Consider the following 21,669-nt stretch of genomic DNA (forward strand, 5'->3'; position numbering starts at 1 on the left):
GTGGTAATCAAAGAAGTGGGCAGGGCAATATATTACACTATCAGTAATACTGTGAATGTTGTTTTGATGTGGAAATTTTATAAAAGTTACATCAATATGTTACAAAAATAACATTAATTTTTTTTTAACTTTTATTTTTATTTTACTTTAAAATCATTAAACTTTTTTCCAAGTATTTTCTTACTATTTGAGCTACTTAAGATAATTATTGTCTCAAATGACAATAATTGACTTCATTTCTCATCCCACAGGACGACTCACAAAAAACATCCAATTCTAAAATGTTAGTGCTGTTTTATTTTCTTGTAATTATGTGATGTTTTGTTAAAAAAAAGGATGAACAATGATTTAGAATTCTGAAAAATAAGTAAATAAATTTAGTCTGTATATTACGGCAGGATATTTTCGTCCATTAGATTCTCTAGAGCAAACTAATATCCTTTTGTGACTCATTTGTTCAAACGAGTAAACAAGCAAAGTTTAATTACTCCTTTCTCTTTCAAAAAACACAACAAAACAATGAGAAATATTGTGAAACCAGTACAAAGGAAAGACAAACGCTTCCTTTCATGATTCAAACATTTGTAATTAGTTTCTTTAGAGGCTCTGTACCTGATATTTTTCCCACGTATTTGAGAAAAACTAGTACAGATCTATTGTATAAGCAGCTCTTGAGGTCAAAATAAGTCTTCTGTGTACTGTTTGCAGCTAATTATAACATGTTTTACCCTCAGAAAATCAGGAATTATGTTGTTTGCATGCTAGCTGTTGTTAGAGTTACCGATCTGGTCTCTGAAAGTTGCGAAAAGCGCTTATAAACTCATCACGGTGAATAATTGCGATGCTCAGAATGCGTAAAGTAAGCGAGGAGGAACTATGGATCAGCTTTTTCTGTTTTAATTTGTTTTTTCACATTTTTAAAGACACTAAAAATGAGGAGCTGCGCCTTTAAAACGCCTGAAAAAGAAAGTAAAGACAGCAAACTATGTTACGATTGAAACTCGTCTGAACACAGCAAAGACGCCGTTTTCTCTGCCTATTCACGTCAAGGAAAAAGCGATCCAAATGATGTACAATTGTTTATGTCTTCCACTATTCCATTAATCTACAGGTAATTGCAGGTTTCTGACTGGTTAATAGTACATTTCTTGCAGCCGTGGGCTCTTGGCCGGTGTCCAATGTCACTTGTTGCTACCTGTTCTTTTAAAAATAGCAGTTTTCGAAGGAGAAGTAGCAATTATTAATTATGAGTTAGGTGTGAAAATGATTTGTGTTCGCTGCTTTCGGCGTCCAGGTGACTAGACTGGACCTCGTTCGGTGACTTGCGCCAACTTCAGCAAAGCCTCATTGTGCCAAAATTGTATTTGGTTTAAAAAGGTTAAAAGAAAAATGTGCACAGAAGTTTAAATAAGGAGATGTATACAGATAAATGCACCAAATTCACACACACAAAAAAATCCAAGATATCCAAGTATCACGATACGATATTGTTATGGTATGAACCTCACGGTATGATATTTATTGCGATATCGTGGGAAAGATCACGATTAGAGATGTAACAATATCCAAAACTCTTGGTATGATATTTTCACGATATACATCTCACGGTACGATATTTATTGTGATATTTTGTAGAGGATATGCTACTTTTTCCTTTTAAAACACCTTGACAAGACTTCATCCAAAGAACTAAGACTTAAAGGTGTTTAGAAGTGTTATTTCTTCTTGTAGTCTGCACTGAAATCGAGCAAAGGATCATGGTCTATGTAGTTCCTTCTGTCTTTTTTTTTGCTATTGCTGCACCATAACTCTTAATTTAAGCAAAGAGACTTGTAATTCGATATATTGTGATGGTCCACGATGTTTTTGTGAGAACTTTACTACGATATCACAATATTTGGGTTATTGTTACATCACTAATTAACATGCATACGTATAAGTTGTGCTGCCGTCACGACACGCTAATATACGGCGCTAGACAGCCCGCGAACTCATAAAGAAGTCTCTGTTCACAAGGGTGTTTTTATGGAGATCTCTTTTATAAATTTGTAACTGAAATACACAGACAAAAGAAAAACATGTAATACGGCAGTAGTAGCTCCGTGAAACAACTACAAATGTACGATTTACATGACCAAAATAAAATACAATATGTCATCTCAAAGTGCTTGTGAACATATAATACTTACAAAGATGAATATTATCCAAAGTTCAAACATTAGAAAACAATCAGCATGAACAACGATATTCAGACTTTATTTGACAGTTTTGACAGTTTACCTGTTTCCAGCCCTGGAAACAGCTCAACTTTTACCGAGAACAAAACAAATGTTAAATCTATGAAACAGGAGCGCTCACTCTGTACTGAAAATAAATGATCCTTAAAGGTGAAGATATTTCACTCTGATGATTTTACCCAAATGTTTTCAACATTTTGCAAATATGAAATAATGAAATGATGAAAACATTTTTAATTTCCAAGAATGAATTTATTTATAACTTTTAACTAACTTATTAACCTTTTTAAAACATAAATTGCTTTTAATGTTCAAAATAGTGAAATAAAAAATTCATGAAGATGTAGAGTGGGCTAATACAAATACTTTAAGACAAAATGACAGCAGCAGTTACTGAGACAGGGATGGTTGCTCAATAGAAAGTGAATTGGAGCCAGGTCCAATAGAACCAGAAGCATGTCCATGGTCACTTCCTATTTGAAACACAGATGCTGGCAGGTTAGCTATGTCCATATACTTAGTATATATACTTACTTAGACAAACTTCATTGATCCACAAGGGAAATTACTGGGACACAGCAGCTCACACATCACAATAAAATATAAGTAATATGTTTGGCATCATACTTTTATCGGTAAGGAGAGGTTTTTATTTTTCATTCTGCACTCTTTAATTTTATGATGATTATTTATGTTTTGATTTGTTTTTATTGCGATTTTAATGTATTTCTTATTCTGTAAAGCACTTTGAATTACTTTGTGTACAAATTGTGCTGCACAAATAAACTTGCCTTGCCTTGAAAACCATATTTGCATTTAACCTTTAACCAACCACAAAATATAATGCAAGTAAATAAACAAATAAAAACAAATAACTATTGTTGACTCACTCACAGTAGAACCTTGTATTTTCTGAATGCTCTGCCTGCTAACAGTAACATCACGGATACTACTACTATACCTCAGTGAGAGACAGATGCCACACATGAGTGACAGCATCACCTCCCACTACTCCTTATGTTACTATAATGACATTCTTTAACGCGCCTTAATTACAATATTAATCTTAACAAACAACATATGGTGCACGCTTTACGAATGCAGCCGACCTTTGGGGAACTGTTGGCTACGGACCAAACTCCCACATAGAGTGCACCTTCACCCCGGCCACATATGTACTGTACTTTTAAAGAGATATTATGTATAATTGTGATATGCACATTTGCAGTGGTATGACTTAAAGTTTATATATCAGGCTTTTCTGTTACTTATATATTTGCATTTAGATCATTGTAAACAACAATCAATTGATCTTGTATTCTTTTGAACATGCTGTATTTGCCAAAAACAATGCATACACACATGTTTTGTAAGTGTCACTCCCCCTTCACTGTGTTACTACATTACAATTGGCGTGCATTTCACTAATAAATCTTTATCTTTATTAGATTGTGGAAAGATTTCTCTCATTCTGTCTTTGTGTAAATAAATGTGATTTCTACCTGAGACCAGACCCCCACAGGAGAATATTGATTATGATTGATTACATTAAAATAGTGATGAGTTTGTCTTTTAGAAACACATTTGGTCTTGTAACTAAAACTCATTTGGCTTGTTAGAAAGACCCTTCAGTGTAAATACTTCTGTTCCCTTTTCTTGCTCATCTTGTGAGGAAGCGACAACAGGGTCAAGCAGAAGTAAACAACAAGGCCAAAAATTCAAGTTAATGCATCTGATATAAAAAATGTATTGAACAGATACATATGTACTCTAGTTTATGAAACTGTTGACCTTTTTTCTGTACCATTTTTGGTTCTAAAGTTACATACGTGTTAAACAGACCATGTATGAAACATGGAACAAAAATTATTTCCCAAATTTCAAAGACCTGCAAATCATGTAAATAAATGGATGTATTTCATCATATCTTGTGTTATTCGATCTTTGAACTGTTGATGAAGGTACATGAATTTTTATTTTTTTTATGTATTTAAAATGATAAAAATTTGCATGGAAGGACTGACATATTTTATAGAAATATTTTCCTTTCATTTTGAAGTAATATTAAAGTATTCGGAAGAAAAAAGCGACAAATTATTCAAAATCCTGCACCTTCTACTTGTTTGCACAATTTTCCCTCCGTTACTTTTCCCTCCGTTACCATGACCTTTCTTAATAAAAAATCTCATGACTCAAAAAGTAAGACGTTTTTCAACCTAATCTTGTACCATATGGTAGAAAACTATATGAAGCAAATATTCAAACCAGTTTGTTAAGGATTTGTAAGTGAGAACCAAGAGTTATCACTGTTTGGATTTATTGCCCAAAAAGTGCTGCATATTTCATTCCCTCCGTTACCGACATTAGTTTTTTTAATTTTTTGTCAACAACTTGAAAGAATATCACAGGTTTAACTTTACCCTGTTGGAGTGTAACTCTTTCCTACATTCTGATACTTTACTTATTTCAATAGTCCCTCTAGTTTCTGAATAAGAGCTATTTGAATGTAAAAAATCTGCCCGTTTCCCTCCGTTACCACTTGACTGGACCCTTATATGAACTTGGTGCTTTGTAACACTGGGGGAGTGGGGAGATGTAGCAGTTTATATCTGCTGTAACAAGAATAAACTTTGGTCAATATTCCTAAAACTCATTGGGCTTCTCAAATGGATTCATTATTTATCTTCAAGGCAGATATCATTTTTTGCCACAGCAGCGGACATGGGTCGCAACCCTCAGGTGGGTCGCAAAAGATTTTTTTGGGTTCACCTTGTCATGATCTGCCTGTAGGTCTGTAATATACAGTTCTGACACAAAACACAGACAGGCCCATCTTTCTCATTAGAAATGTTGAAATGCTAAGACATGTTTTGTATAATTTCTTATCTTTTTGTCATTATTTTATTGACTATTTTGTTCCAGTATTGCTGGTTCAATTGGATGTTGAAAAGAAAAAAGAAATGGGCTACATTTAATGTCCAAATAGGCGACTTATGGATCCTTTTATTGCTGCTTCAATGACTTTAAAACTTGAGTAATACTAATTGTTCAGAGAGATCACTCAGTCAACAATAAAATATCCTCATTAATGTTCAATAATGTTCAAATCCACCTTTATTTTGTGATTTATGAATAATTGTCTATTGACTTGGGTCGCGAAGGTTTGCGACTTTTAAAATATGGGTCCCAGGAAAAAAAAAAGTTCTGGGAAACACTGGTGTATTGTTTTGTGTTACGCTTTTGCCCATATGCGAGGTTCAAATAGGGCCTGAATAGATCACTAGATTACTCAAACATGCATCAAACTTCTTTAGACATGTTTTGATGATGGCAGGCTGTTTGTTTTGGTCTGTTCGGGCATTTTACCTTAGGCTTCCTTACAAACCTCAATGCTGCTCTGTGATCGGTTTGCCCGCCCTGTGAACTGTACAGGTACACGCCTGATGGATTTTCACCATCTCTTTCTGGTCTGATTGCGTTAAAACAGAACTCAGATTAAAATCTCAAACAGCATCAAACCCCCTCGGCGAATATTGATGAGTTCAGTTGCAAAGTCTCAACTGCGTCTGTAGGTAAACTAATGTATTTTCTAATGCGTACACCAGCTCTAATATCGAACAGACTGTTGGATTTGCATTATCCCCGACAGTACAGATTTCTGCTTAGACTGTGTGAATAGAGCAGTCCTTATGGTGCTCTTTATCTTCCATTGATGTCACCCTAACAGCGTCAGTGGGAGGGTGAGGCAATCAGCTCTTATTGTCTCCTTAATTAAGTTTCATTTGACGGAGATGATGATTTGTAATCAGCAACTCAACCTGCTCCCGTGTGCCAAGTGCAAATGCAGCCGAGGAAAAACAACTCCGGGATTTAAAGTGGCTTAAAACAGCGCGGGCCTGCCTGATTACTGCCAGTGGAGTCAGGATGAATGGCTGCATTAGCTGGCCTACTGAACTGGCATGGTGCTGGATGCAGAGCTGCGGAGATGTGATGATAGAGTTTGTGTACACAGGCATCTGTCCAAGCTTTTGGGGAGGTGAGAAAGTGTAGATTGGTTGGCAGTTGGCTCTAACCTGTCTCACACTAGATTGATATGTTCAGCTCTCCGAATTGAGCTCTACACATGGACTGTACAAGGAAGTGAAGGGCCTGTTTACACGAGAACGCTTGCAAAATATTTTATCAGAAGTGCTTTTCGTTTAGACGATGACAGCGTTTTTGGGGCTTAAAAACGCAAAAATCTGAAATCATCCTCCAGAGCGGAAAAGTTGAATACGCTCCGCAGTAGCGTTTCCGTCTACACTGCCCAAGACGCAAAACTCTGGTCAGATCTGCTCATGTTTACGTCACATACATACAGCAATCCCAGTCGAATCCCACACACTTTTGCGTCACCGTATGCACGCAGATTTCCTCCCGAAAACGCTAGTGTAAAAAGTGAAGACGTGACGACACTTTTGCGTCTTCTGTTCAGACCGTCATCATATAAACGTAGACTAAGGGAGTATGGAGCCGCCCATAGCTTTTGGCTCCAGTCAAATGAAGCTCATTGAGGCTGGAAGTTATAGGGGAAAATATGGAGTCGAGTTCTATATTTGCAGTCCTCTGGTTTTGCAGAGAGGGATTAGCAATGCTGTCAGTCTAACCTGTTGCAAATGGGAGCAAACTTCTTACCTTCTTAATGTTCAAAATAGTGAAATAAAAACTCCATGATGACGTAGAGTGAGTTAATACAAATATTTTAAGACTAAAATGACGGCAGCAGTCACAAGGAGGGATGATTTTTCAATAGAAAGTGAACTGGAGCCAGGGTCAATGGAGCCAGAACAGTTCAGTACAGTTTATGGGTTAGAATCAGGTGTAAACCAGAACTGAACCAGGACTAAACCAGGTCTAAACCAGGACTAAACTAGGACTAAACCAGAGCTGAACCAGGACTGAACCAGGACTAAATTAGGACTAAACCAAAGCTGAACCAGGATTAAACCAGGACTAAACCAGAGGTGAACCAGAACTGAACCAGGACTAAACCAGAGCTGAACCAGGACTAAACCAGGGCTAAACCAAAGCTAAACCAGGACTAAATTAGGACTAAACCAGAGCTGAACCAGGACTGAAGTTCTAAACTAGGACTAAACCAAAGATGAACCAGGACTAAACCAGAGCTGAACCAGGATTGAACCAGGACTAAACCAGGATTAAAACCAGGTCTAAACCAGAACTGGCACCTCCGGGCCCGTCCCAACACTCGGAACCGTAACGATGGCAAATCTGTATGAAGAAAAAGAAAAACCCACCACTTTAATCCAGGTTAAAAAATCATTGTAACTTGCGATACTGACATTTGTACTGAGTAAAATATTACCTTTTTTTCCCTGTAATGCCACATTACTGCGTTACAGCAAAAAGCAACACATTACAGTAATTTGTTACTTTTATAACTTGTTACTCCCAACACTGAACATCATGACAAATACATTCTGATTGGTCGAAGTGTCTGAGTTTAGACAAAAGCACCAACATCGTCCCTGCCCGCAAATGCACGAAGCAATTTAGGCATGTTATTCAAAAACAAAATAGTCTGTATTTATGCTAAAACAGGTTGAAGTACGTCCATCAGTGTCGAATATTCCAGGCAAGGCAATAATATCTCCATGGAGACGAGAAAGTGGAGGAACCCCTGCCACTGAATTTGCATAGCGCACCTTTATGTAGCAGTTTATATTGTCGTGTTTTGAAATGTTTCAGAAACGGCATAAAAGCATTATTTTTTGGCAAATACTGTTTGGACGGAAAAAAAGAGCAGGAGGCTTCACAAGTCAATGTAAATGCGACTGCGTAGGACGGATGGGAGCAAGCCAATAAACAATATGATGCGGTAATAATAATATAATGAAAAACACATTTTTGCTTCACCATGCTGCATTAGAACAGCAGTTGTCCAATAAAATCTTTCAAAAAACTTCGCTAAAATAATTGCTTACTGCAGTTCTCGGTGTCAGTGTTAACGTCTGGTCATGATCTTCCATTGTAAACTACTTGATTTTTACTGCGCCACATGGGAACTCAGTTTGAAGCTACTGGCATAAAAAGCACACAATTAACTCTGAATTACAGCCCACAATCTGCTCCTCCACATCGCTAATGAAAACGACGGTAGCCCGCGAGGGTGCTTCGGCCTCGGGAAGCCCGGGACCGCCGTACAGTTCTAGCCGCGGAAGTGGCTGGCCTAAATTCTCTTGACGTCTTCTTGAAATTGCATCTAATGTAGCGCTCTCCTGAGACACAAAGCGGCGCGCTGGTAAATAATTTAAAGTAAGGAAAGCTTCGGACTGCATAACTTAACCTAAATAAACGAGGGAAATAGGCGGGCGGAGTGACAAATGTCGGTTGACGTGTAGCCGCGATGGTAAAACGTGTTCGCAGTGGGATTTGGCGTCGTCGTGTTCGGGAGTGTTCGTGTAAGGAGAGCAGCGGGGGTGTAAAGAGTCCGAGGGGGGATGCAGAATAAGAAAAGCTTCATTAGCGTTGAGAAGGTTACTTTAGAAACAGTGGTGTCCCGCCAAATGCCAGCAATGCCTTGTTTAGACGCCGTAAATTAGGTTAGCGCGCTGGGCTATGAAGTGTTATGTTAACGGGTGGTGCTTTGGCCTTTCTTGATGAAGAGTAGCATGTGAGCGAAATTAGAATAATTCTACTGAGGCTAAAGTAAAAAAGACTGTCTGGGAATCAATGCCTTTTGTTAAGAGGATACACTGCTAAACAATAGTATCCAGCCTTGGTTTAAATGACTAGAATTTAGAAAATTAATCTGGATTTTCACTGCCCGGCAAGTCCAGAACGATTTGTTTATTTCAGTCAAATTCAATGACACATGTGGAATTGGTCACCCATCATTTAGGACACAATGAAATGTCTCTCAACTCAGATTAGTTGAGTGCTTTGCTCATTTTCAGTCTCTTTAGATCATTTTCCTTTCTTTTTTCCTCGTAAGTAGAGGAGCGTGCCAATGTTCCCTCAGCCTTATTTGTACGATTTAGTTTTTTTTCAAAATTAGGCCCCATCTTCCCACATTTCCTTTATCATCAATTTGCGTCAGATTTGATCCCCATCCTGTTTTTTCATCACACCCAACCTATTCTCCAGCAGCAGTTGACTACAGATACTCTGAATCATCTCTTTAAATGTGGTATAACAATAAAAATTGATTTTGAGAAAATTTTAGAAATCAGGGAACTTAGTGTTGACTCTGTAAGTAGCCGTATTTGTTTTGATATTGATGGACCATGCTTGTCGTTGTTGATGGTGACCAGACTCAGATCTCCATGAAGTACTGAAGAAGTGAGTACACTGAATCCCATTGAAGGTCTTCACTAGGTTAGTCATACACTTTTCCCCGCCCACTCCCCATTTTGTTCAGCCTCTGTCCTGCTCAGAAAGAATGACAGATGAATTTACTACATACAGTACATGCAGAAGTGTAAACAAACTGTAAAAAAATCAAGCATTTATCTCCAAGGAGACAGACAGGTGACACCACTGTACCACTATAATAAGAATGCATGTTTTCTAGGCAATTTTGCAATAAAACATACCCATAATTGAATAAAAAAATACCTGTAACTGAATACACGCAAGATAGAGATCAGATCAGATTACATGGAAGAGAGCCATACTGTGGAACATTTTAGGCAAATCAGTGGAGAACAAGGGGGTCAGTCCTATGTTCCCTCATTTCAAATTTTTTTCTTATTTCCGATTTTTCTCAAAATTAAACTCTAATTCAAGTCATTTTTATTTTTATACCAGATTTAAAGGGACGATTGAGAGTCATTTCCACGTAAGGCAGGAGTGTCCAAACTTTTTTTCCATCAAGGGCCTCGCCACATTTCTAAACAGGGGGCCGTAGACTGGTGCCCATTACATACCATACCAACTTTATTTATAAAGAACTTCAAAAACTTTACAGTAGGCCAAAGTGCTGTACACAAACACAGAATAGACAATGACAATCGCAGTAGAAGAAAAATATACAGTACAAACACAATACAACTACTAAAAAACATAGAAAAGATATTCACTATTAAAGTGAATAATTGAAATATGTGCAGGTTTAACACGTTAGAATGAGCCATCAGTCCTTTGTTCATGCTAAGATCCTTAAAACAACACACTAATTATTAAATATTAGCTTTATCAAGGTAGATTTTCAAAAAGCTTGCAGTAAAAAGTATTTTCCGGGCTATTAGATGCTCTCTTAAGCCTATAACCCCATCAAAAAACCCGCAATCCAGAGCGCCCTATACACGAATCCACTCGGGTGTCCCAGCACGACTTCGGTAAACTACAAAGCCGCACCACCCGCAGAACACGCAAACACACACGGAGCAGACAGCGACCGCGCAGCAAAAAACACCCACAGCCACACTCATCACTCCACGCCGACGAGGAACAGAACGGAATGCCAGCGAGTCCCAGCCGACAGCACAGCCTCCCTACACACCACAACTGAACAAAGCCCAGAGTCACCGTGAACGCACCAAACAAAGTCCCACAAAAATATCATAATAAATATTGTATCGTGAGATGTATATCGTGAAAATATCATTCCGAGAGATTTGGATATTGTTACATCCCTAATTGTGAGCTTCCCCACCATATAATGAACTTTCTCGCAATATCGCAATAAATATCGTACCGTGAGGCTCATACCGTGACAATATCCTGTCGTGAGACTTGGACATCGTTACACTCCTTCAGATGTGCCTTTGTTTTTTGAACAAGAACGCGCCAAACAAAGTCCCACTGACCCATCCGACTGTTGTGTTCCGTTTAAAGTCTGGTGCGGTTTATTTGTGAAAAAATTCGAAAACTGACCATTTAATGACAGTGCGTCTTATAATCCAGAGCACCTAATAGCCCGGAAAATACGGTAAATGTTTAATTGATGCATGATCATTTGGGCCAATTCACCTGGAAGCCTGAGGACCAAGAAAAATTAGTTTGAGGGCCGCATTTGGTCCACGGGCTACAGTTTGGACATGCCTGACTTAGGGTCTTTTGCACCATGACCTCTGCAATACATCTGTAGTCAACTGGATAATAGGCTCGGTGTAATTGACGACCAAATTGGGAGAAATGGGGATAAAATCTGATGCAAATTGAAACTGATGTTACACAGAGCGCCTACGAAATCCCTCCAACCATCGTAAGTGCCTTGAACCTTTAACATCTCTTGGCAAAGCTTGTGCCTCACACGTTTTGATGCATTACAACTTGAAACTCATTATAGAAAACCACTTAACTTTGTTTACTGTTTCAACCTTGGGTGATTATACACTCAAGGAGCACCCTGTGATTCATTACGAGAAAGAAATACCCCAAATATGCCGCTACCATGATTAGAATTTCATTTCCAGCCACTCAACATAAACCTCCACGCTGTCATGTAAAATGCAAACGTAGTACTGGCTTAAGATCCTCCGCGTTCCACAACACCATTTTAATGTGTCTTCATTTGAATGCCTTCCCTGGGGATATGAAGTCAAATTTACAATGTTTCCTCATTTGCACTCACTTAAACCCTCATACATCTAATAAGCCTCTTACATACTATTTGCATTCTCGGTACTGTCAAAACGCTGCCGTACGCGAGTGCAGATTCGACCTCGTACGGCTGCCGGAGCGTGCTTTCTTTCTTCTCCACAGATCTGACAAGCTCGCAGCAGCCAGAGTAGCGTGCTGGCTTTAATTCTCCCTTCTCATCTCTCCACGCGCGGATCAGGCGGCTCCAGTGCCCTCGTCTTCATCTCGCTCTAACCCTCCGTCGGAACGCACGCCGGCTCGATGTACGCTCAATAATTTATAGAGCCGTTTCTTTCATGCCTTCTGTTTTGGAAATGTTGGGGTGGCGAACTAGTACAACACAGTGACGTGAAGAGAAGCGAGAAAAGATTTAAACAAGTTTGGAGGTTTGCTTGGAGAGAGAATGGACTTTGAAATCGCACACGGTTTGGGTTTCAAGGAATAAAGTTGACCGGCTTTGATGTAACGTTATATGAGGTAATACATGTCTGAAGTTGGAATATATGAGGGCGACTGACAGGGCTGCAGAAACAACTGTATAATAAAAACACCATATATAGAGGGTCGTAATTATGTTTTATATAATATAGAATGTCACAGAAATTCTTCTTGAACATGAAACTTGATTTAAGATCCTACTAACTTTGTACGACCAAAACAACTCAGTCCAGTCCACTGCTATCTGACCATGAGATACAAACTGGTAGCCACACGTCCATCACTTTGTTTACGTTTGTGAAGGGTCCACCACCTCCTTATCTTCCAAGGAAATGTTATTGTTTCATCTCGAACAGGAGTCTCCAACCTTTTTCCTCTGATGATCTACCTTTTCAAACAAAACTGCCAGAGAGTTATTCATTTTAGCGCTTGCCAGAAATGTTTTCTATAGACATGACAGGCCTCAGACGGGGTCCAGTTATAAAATTATTAGTACACAAACGATGGTAAAAACATTTCAGTTATCAAATTTGAGGTATTCAGCACACAATAATTCAGAAATCCCTAGGCGAGCTACTTGGAAGACGGTGGAGAACTACCGGAAGCTCTCGAGCTACAGGTTGGAGAACCCTGATCTAGAATGTTCCACAGTACAACGTAAACCTTTCTGTTATCAGACCAAGAGTTTGTTTTCATGCCTGACAGTTTCGACTGCTCATCAGTGGTTTTCCTCAGGATTAAAAAGGCAATCGAAATACGGAAACGTGGCCACGAGACTATAAACAGGGACAAGGGGGCTTCTTTACTTTCACACGCCTGGGATACTGTCGGACTGCAGTTGGCGCGGTGATCCTGCCTCCACTAGTAAGAAGACAGCGCCAAAATATAAATAAATATAAATAAATCAGCTGACCAGACACATCACAGCAACATCACGTGACCACTCTGAGGAAGACCGCAGGGAGCAGGCGAAACTGTCAGGTATGAAAACAAACTCATTGTTTGAAAAAAGAAACTAATAACATAAATTATCTAGAAAAATCTCGCAAGGGAGACTACACTACATTACAACTCAGATCTGTGGAGAGTCACCCTTATTCACAGAAGGAATTATTGTTCTTGTTAATTATTGATATGTTTAATGTCATACCATGGAACAGTCTAGGCAATGCAAGAATATCTCCATGGAAAAAGGCAGGTAGAAAATAGAAAAGTTAAAGAAAAGAAAAAAAGAAAAGAAAAGTGCACCTTTAATTACAGTGCAATACCCATGGATCTATAATAAAAACTGGATAAGGCTCTCCCCCTCTGTCCCGGCTCGAGACCAACTAGTGGCCGCTTCAGGTACTGCAGCTCCCTGGAGTTTGGGCCCAGAAAGAATTCTCCCATAGAAGCACAATGCATTTTTTGGGAATTCAAACTGCCCGTGTTCGGCTGACAGGGCATCCACAACTTTCACGAAGGTCGGATTTTGTAGGGATTCTATTCTATTTTCACAACATAAACTTTTTTAACTTTTTAAATACTCAAAGCACCTTAAAGTGATTGGTCCAAGGCTCTGATTGGTCCAAGCGCTTCACATTACAGACGTCACACAGATGGGAGGAGTTAGTCTGCATTGTGGAAGTAAATGGGGAAGTGAATTTTTTTTTTTTGGGCCCATTCACCATTGAACACAGGCCACTGAAAACAATACAGCGCCATCTTGGATTAATTTTCCAGATTTTATTATAGTTCTATGGCTATACCAAACTGATAAGAACTTGGAGGAAACCTGTTCATGTGGGGAAAACACAAACTGGGAACAGAAAGGCCCTGTACTGTCCAAGAGTCGAACCAAGGACTTTGTTGCTGTGAGGCAACCGTGCTAACTGCTCCGACATAGTGCCACTATTCTTCGACTAACCAATTAACATTTGGTCCATTCTGTGTCATAACTTGTCTTGTCTACAAACTGCGTGAATATAAACAACACTTACACTGAAGTTGAGAAAAACAACATCTATTTGTACTAAAAATAAGAAACTAAATCATAAGAAAAAAAAACAAAACACTAATTTTACTCATCTAGAAAACTCAAATCAAGTTAAATCTTCTTCATTTGAGTACTTAATTAGATATTACTTTTTGCAGTGTTGAAACTGAACAGAATGAGACCTGCAGACAGACAGCTGTGCCTGGTTGGGTATCAATTGTAGGAGATTCGCGGTGAGCTGGGAATGAGCCAATTCTGTTTTTCCCAAAAAAAGCCGGAGAGACTGCCTTGCCGAGCTAACATGACATTAGCCATTAGATAATCAGTGACAATTCAGTCGCAGACATGGACTTGTGTGCTTGGACATTCTTAGACATCTCTTATCGGCTTTCCTAATGACCCGTGTAACTTATCCAGCTGATTATGCCGAGAAGACCAATTTCTAAGATTGCAGAAGTCTTTACGAGAAAACGCTACGGCCCAATTTGGAACGAAGCGTGGAAAGGCATTACTGGACCCTCTATAATCTACAATCATCACTGCTTAGTAGCACAATACGAGTTAACGACACCAACGGAAAGACGAAAGAAGAGAACTTATCGAGAAACGCATTAGACGCAGTTCTGATTGTGTTTTTTTTCCATTGTAATCTCCGGTCAAGTCTAGTGACCCTTCGCCAGATAGAAGAGGTCAAATGCTCGTTATCTGAATCGCGTTGGTTCACGGGACGTTGTAATGACGATCTACCAAATTCCTTCTGATTGCGATCTCTTTGATGGTCTAAACATCTAACACATGTCCGGGCAATTCTACACGTGTTCTCAGGAGCTCTGTCGATATCGAATAGCGCCTCGGTGGCCCCCCGCTGTGCCCGATCTCCAAGACTGGGGGAATATTTGAAGGCTTGATCGAACTGCAACATCTGCGTGCCAGCGGCTACGGCTACCGGCTGGAGTCAAAAAGAGTGATACGTCTCTTTTTAGGGGCTTTAGTGCGGACATCTGGCAGACAGCGTGAAATGGCATCTTTCGTTACCCATGCGAGCTGAGTTATGAGGTCGTCAGCGGAGGTGGAGGGGGAGGGAGGGCAGAGGGGCCAGGTAACAGCTGCGGGGAGGTTTGAGGAAGGGGGCACGGGCGGGTGAAGAGCGGACGGACTCGTGAATTTTACTGTCTTTGCGCGTAAAGTTGTCCAGAGGTTTCATAGGTTTGTAAAGAACTCACGGGTGTTTTACGAAGACGTTCAAAGAGGGGATTCTCCGTCACTGTCCGTTCTTCAGACTCAGACAGTGTTGGGAAGGTTACTTTTAAAATGTATTCCCCTACAGATTACAGATTACATACCCCAAAATGTAGTTCGTAAAATAATCCATTAAATTACTTAAAGTGAGTAATGTAATCTGAATAGTTTGGATTACTTGATGTTGTCATGCTTTTTAAAACTACATGAATGTAGCAACCACATCCTGAAAATTCTTGTTTGTTCTCTTCAAATTTTCTGTGGAGCCCAAATCTCCATGAACACTTATTTGTTTGCGGTAGAGAAGCAAAGATGAAGATGTTTAATCTGCTAAAAGACATAAAAATCCCAGTTTTTCCTTAACCAGATTAAAAATATTATTGATAGAGAAATGATTTCTATATGAGATCACTGCTGCCTTAAATTATGTTCAACCTACTGTTAGGTGTTGTTTATTATTATATTGTTTAGACCTGGTTTAGACCTGGTTTAGACCTGGTTTAGACCTGGTTTAGTCCTGGTTTAGTCCTGGTTTAGACCTTGTTTAGATCTGGTTTAGACCTGGTTTATCCTGGTTTAGTCCTGGTTTAGACCTGGTTTAGTCCTGGTTTAGACCTGGTTTAGACCTGGTTTAGACCTGGTTTAGATCTGGTTTAGACCTGGTTTATCCTGGTTTAGTCCCGTTTTAGATCTGGTTTAGACCTGGTTTAGACCTGGTTTAGTCCCGTTTTAGACCTGGTTTAGTCCTGGTTTAGACCTGGTTTAGATCTGGTTTAGACCTGGTTTAGACCTGGTTTAGACCTGGTTTAGTCCTGGTTTAGTCCTGGTTTAATCCTGATTTAGCCCAAAATGTGAAAACAGGAAAATACCACCGTGTAATCCATTTATTTCAACAAAGTAACTGTAATCCAATTACCACTCATTCAAACAGTAACTGTAAGTGAATACAGTTACTCATAAATTGTACTCTGATTACGTAACTCTGGTACATGTAATCTGTTACTCCCCAACCCTGGACTCAGATACATCAAATACAAACGACCCCCATGTTTAAAGCAGACTTATTACACAAAATGAACTTTTTAGAGCTTTAAACCTGCTGTGGTTGTTTCCCTTTCTCATTTACCCTCTCAAAGTTGTATTAACCATTCAAGACCTAAGGGCAATTTTAGTACATTTGTCTTTGCCTGGATTTTTGTTCTCAATTTTGCTATTAAAACTCCCCTTTTTACTCGTTAATGAAGTGTTATACATCCCTTTTTTCAGTACAAATGGTTATTTCACAATCTGCATGCTAAAGTTGTGTCATATAGCTGTAGTAAAAGTTGTAAGACCAGAAATACAAATAAAAAAAAAAAAAAAGAAAAGAAAATTCACACTCTTTCATACAACAATCACAGCAAACAAGTACAAACAACTTTTTGGACATTAAAAAAAATGCTTAATTTAAGTCCTTAGTTACAAAACTGCAAAATATCCACTAGAAATATCCTTAATGCCTCAAAACAAAACAAACAAAAAGTACAGTTGTCCCATTACTTTACTGGTGCCAGTCATGGAAAAAATATTTTTAAAAAAAATCTCTTGCCTTAAATGAAATAAACCTTTTTTTTTTTTTTTTTTTTTTTTATTATTATTATTATTTATTTATTTATTTTATTATTATTATTTTATGTTATTTATTTTTTTGTATGCGTGTTTAGTTAAGTCTGTCTTATTGTGGATGTGCTGGGTATCCAATCCCTTAAATTTGACAAATTATAAATAAAAATAAATAAATTTTTTTAAAAAGCAAAGGATGTGCAATTACGCAGATCAGGATGCATCATTTCCCATTTAATTGAGGAATGACTGCACTTAGAGCAGTTTTTTTTTCCCATTGTTGTGAACACAGATGCTCAGAGCAGTCGACCATTTTGACTCTTTGGCAAAATTTTGGAGCGCATGTGTTTGGCGGAAAACAAAGTTCCTATTGGACACTTGTTTTCCCTTCGTAATCACTTATTTTCATGATGCCATATTGCCAATCAACCCTGTTTTCACTGCCACCTTTTCTCCAATTTTATTTTCTTAATTGGTGATACACACAGGAATCAGCAGAGCCACAAAATAATTCTGGTAGGAATAGAAAAAAAACTCTTGAGCGCGATCTGCAGCTATCCATCAGAGTTGTCGACTTTTTGTTGTGATGACGTTCAGTTTCCTAACAGCAGAAGTTTCTATACGTTGTTTCAGATGATTATTTCAATTTAAAATGTGTAAATTATAACAGGATGATCCATGGATGTTGTATATTTGAACTATAGCAGGTTAAATGTGTTTTTTATGTACATACACTGTTTATTTCATGATATTTATGTTATTTACCTTGTCTCCTCAGCAGTAACACGTAAAAGAGGATGTTTAGTCGTTATTAGATGCTTACCAGAAACAGATAAGTTTGGAAATCTCAACTAAAATGAAGCTTTGACCTCATGTCACTGTGTTGTGAGTTGGTATCAGCTTATTTTTTCGGTTAATGCTCATAGCCAGAGGTGGGACCAAGTCATTTTTTTGCAAGTCTCAAGTCTTTTGAACTCAAGTCCGAGTCTAAACCAGGACTAAACCAAGTCTAAACCAAGACTAAACCAGGTCTAAACCACGACTAAACCATGTCTAAACCAGGTCTAAAACAGGACTAAACCAGGTCTAAACCAAGTCTGAACCAGGTCTAAACCAGGACTAAACCAGGTCTAAACCAGGTCTAAACCAGGTCTAAACCAGGACTAAACCAGGACTAAAACCAGGACTAAACCAGGTCTAAACCAGGTCTAAACCAGGACTAAACCAGGACTAAACCAGGTCTAAACCAGGTCTAAATCAGGTCTAAACCAGGACTAAACCAGGACTAAACCAGGTCTAAACCAAGCCTAAACCAAGACTAAACCAGGTCTAAACCAGGTCTAAATCAGGTCTAAACCAGGACTAAACCAGGACTAAACCAGGTCTAAACCAAGCCTAAACCAAGACTAAACCAGGTCTAAACCAGGTCTAAACCAGGTCTAAAACAGGAATAAACCAGGTCTAAACCAGGACTAAACCAGGTCTAAACCAGGACTTAAACAGGACTAAACCAGGTCTAAACCAGGTCTAAAACTGGACTAAACCAGGTCTAAACCAGGTTTAAACCAAGCCTAAACCAGGACTAAACCAGGTCTAAACCGGGTCTAAAAAAGGAATAAACCAGGTCTAAACCAGGTCTAAACCAGGACTAAACCAGAACTAAACCAGGGTTGAACCAGGTCTAAACCAGGACTAAACCAGGTCTAAACCAGTCAAATACAGGCAAGTCCAAGTCGAGTCTCCAGTCACTGGCCCGTAAGTCCAAGTCAAGTCCAAGTTATGACTTGCAAGTCCCCACCTCTGCAAACAGCTATAAGAAGTTGCATTATACAAATGTTATAGTTGTGCAGTAATAACATAGCCAGAACTAAGGTGTGCAGAAATATCGTTTAATGTGATGATACAGTATCAATATCGTGGGCTGTTGTATCGATACATAGAGTATTTTTTGGTATATTTTACAAAATTATTATGTTACAGCACTACAGGAAACTCATTTATGCGACACTTTGTTTTGATGAGTAAAATGTTTGTGTTTCATATGAACTTTGCACAAGAAGTGGTTTGACAAAGACTTTTGGTATCACACCCATGATTTAGCCATTATTTTTTATTGAACCCTATCGAATTGAATTGAAATATATCGTATCGAATCGAAAGTGCACTCTATTGACGTATGTATCGTATCGGCAACTTCTGAATGATACCCAGCCGTAGCCAGGACATGTACGAGGTCATTCTACATGACAGCTGGCGGTGATGCGACTTCTATAAGCCTTTCCTACGTTTGAGTTCAACAGCCAGATCTCCAAAACTATTACACCATAGAGACAGTTCAAATTGATTGCATTTTGGCTCAAATTATTTCACAATAACATGACCTGAAATGTGTTTGCAATGTCTAAAACAAACAAGGAAAATATTGTAATTATTGTACATCTGGCAACTCTGGAGCTGAGATTTATAACAATGTGAATTTGCTAATGTTTCACAGTCTCCTTGCGTGAAGAATTCAACAGTTAGATTTTTTTTTTATTCTACATACAAGCAGCTTTAGAGAAGAAGCCGTACACTACACTGTGCCAAGGTAAAATTCACCTATAGCCCAGGAATTTGAATGCATATTTAAGTAAAACACACTAGTTTACTTTGCATCCATCGGTTTTATTTATCTCACCCGCATTACCAGATTAGTGCCATTGCCAGTTACCTGCCTCTTCCTCTCTGAATTTGACAATTTAATCTCTTTTAATCTAATCACGTTGAAAATTACCTAATCACATTTTGGTCGCGGTGACTTTGATTCCAGGTGGCAGCTTGATGAGAACAATATAATCTTCTCAGAGTTGAGAAATGGAAAAGTAATAATTTATAAAATCTTCAGATTGATTAAAGGCGCTGGACCTGATTTTTTTTTTTGTCTTAAAACATGAAAACCAGAATTAGTTCATTTAAAGTAGTTTGCAGTGGTCCAAAGTTATTCCTCACTTGCCTCATGCATTAGCCAGGCTGGTGCCACCTAGTGCCTCCGCTCAATTTAATTTCTCTCCAGTGACTAGATCAAATCAAAATACACTAGACGATTTGTAAGAATCCCGGAAGTGTGAGTTCGGGCACCAGCCAATCAGCGAAGAGCCATACATTCTGTGTTGGCAACGATTCCCGAGATCGAGGATTTAAAGCTGAAACAAAGAGAATGTTTGGTGAATTTTATCAAAGGGAAAGACGTTATTGCCCTTCTTCCTACTGGATTTGGGAAAAGCTTAATGTTCCAGCAGCGCATTACATACGTCACAACCAAATAGCAGCGACTGGTTAAATTTAAAAAAGTACCCGCCTACCATTGAGCGAACAAATCCTAATGCTGCGAGGTCAGACGGTTTCCACAAAGTAAAACCGGCTGATGAATCAGGCTAGACAATAAGCTCTTTTGAGAAGTAAAACAATGCACTGCACAAGCCAACATTTTACTACACAACGTTCGGTGGCGGTTTAGCGTTTAAACTTGAAGTTCCTGCTTTTACTACTCGGTTCAATGGACATACTGTATATACATCTATCTATGTCTATGGCTTCAGTGTGAACGTCAATGTACAACTCAAACTCATGTACAAAAAGTTTTAGAACCCCACACTTTTTTCACTTCTTTACCGTTTACTGTTGTCCAAAACGTATTCTAAACTAAATTTTGCAGCTCTGACGACAAAAGCAAAGGACTTAAAGGATTTGTAGGCTGCATTTTCTCAGAAGGCTGAAGTCCCTCTGCCAGAAGTTCCTGCTGATGTTCCACCAGACAGTCATCTCCAGTGTCCTCTTCAACGCTGTGGGGAGGAAGCTTTAAGAAGGACGCTGTGCGATTGGATAAGGAAGGATCTGTAGTGGGTGAAAATAAGCAATTTGAGTTAAAAAATAAATCATGGAATCAGTTTATAGACCAAAACTCATGAAAGTGTCCACCTTTGGCAGGTATAACAGCTGAACTCACTCGTGGCTCGTTCGTTTTACAATAGAAATCAAATATTCTTCAGAAAGTTCTTACCAAGTGTGTCGCAGAAGTTCCCATAAATGTGTGGCACTTGTAGGTTGCTTCACTCTTCTGTCCAGTTCATCCCAAACCAGCTCGATGGGGTTTAAGTCTGGACACTGTGCTGGACACTTCATGTTTTCAAGCTTTACCATCTTGTTCTTTTTATCTGAGGTAGTTTTGGTAGAGCTTGGACTTGTGTTTTGTATCTTATATCTTTTTTAAAAGCTCTGTCTGTTCAGTTTTTACCTTTGTACCATTTCAAGCTCTTCATTGGACTTGAATTGCAATAAATAACTGGAAAAATTAGGGTGTTCTAAAACTTTTGACCAATAGTGTCGTTGGATGCTGACAGATCCTCGAGGACGGTATTGGAAACTTTTGGCTAGCGGTTTATATCTGTGCTGGGACAAGGCAAACTTTGGCTGCTTTCAGACTGCAGCCTCAAGTGACCCAAATCCAATTTTTTGGCCCCTATGTGACCTGTATCTGATCTTTTAATGACAGTCTGAATGACACAGATCCAATTTTTTCAAATGCGACCCAGGCCACTTCGATATGTGGTCCTG

Source organism: Boleophthalmus pectinirostris, unplaced genomic scaffold (genome assembly GCF_026225935.1).
Source record: "Boleophthalmus pectinirostris isolate CB_2022bp ecotype Guang Dong unplaced genomic scaffold, ASM2622593v1 HiC_scaffold_1, whole genome shotgun sequence".
NCBI classification, from domain to species: domain Eukaryota; kingdom Metazoa; phylum Chordata; class Actinopteri; order Gobiiformes; family Gobiidae; genus Boleophthalmus; species Boleophthalmus pectinirostris.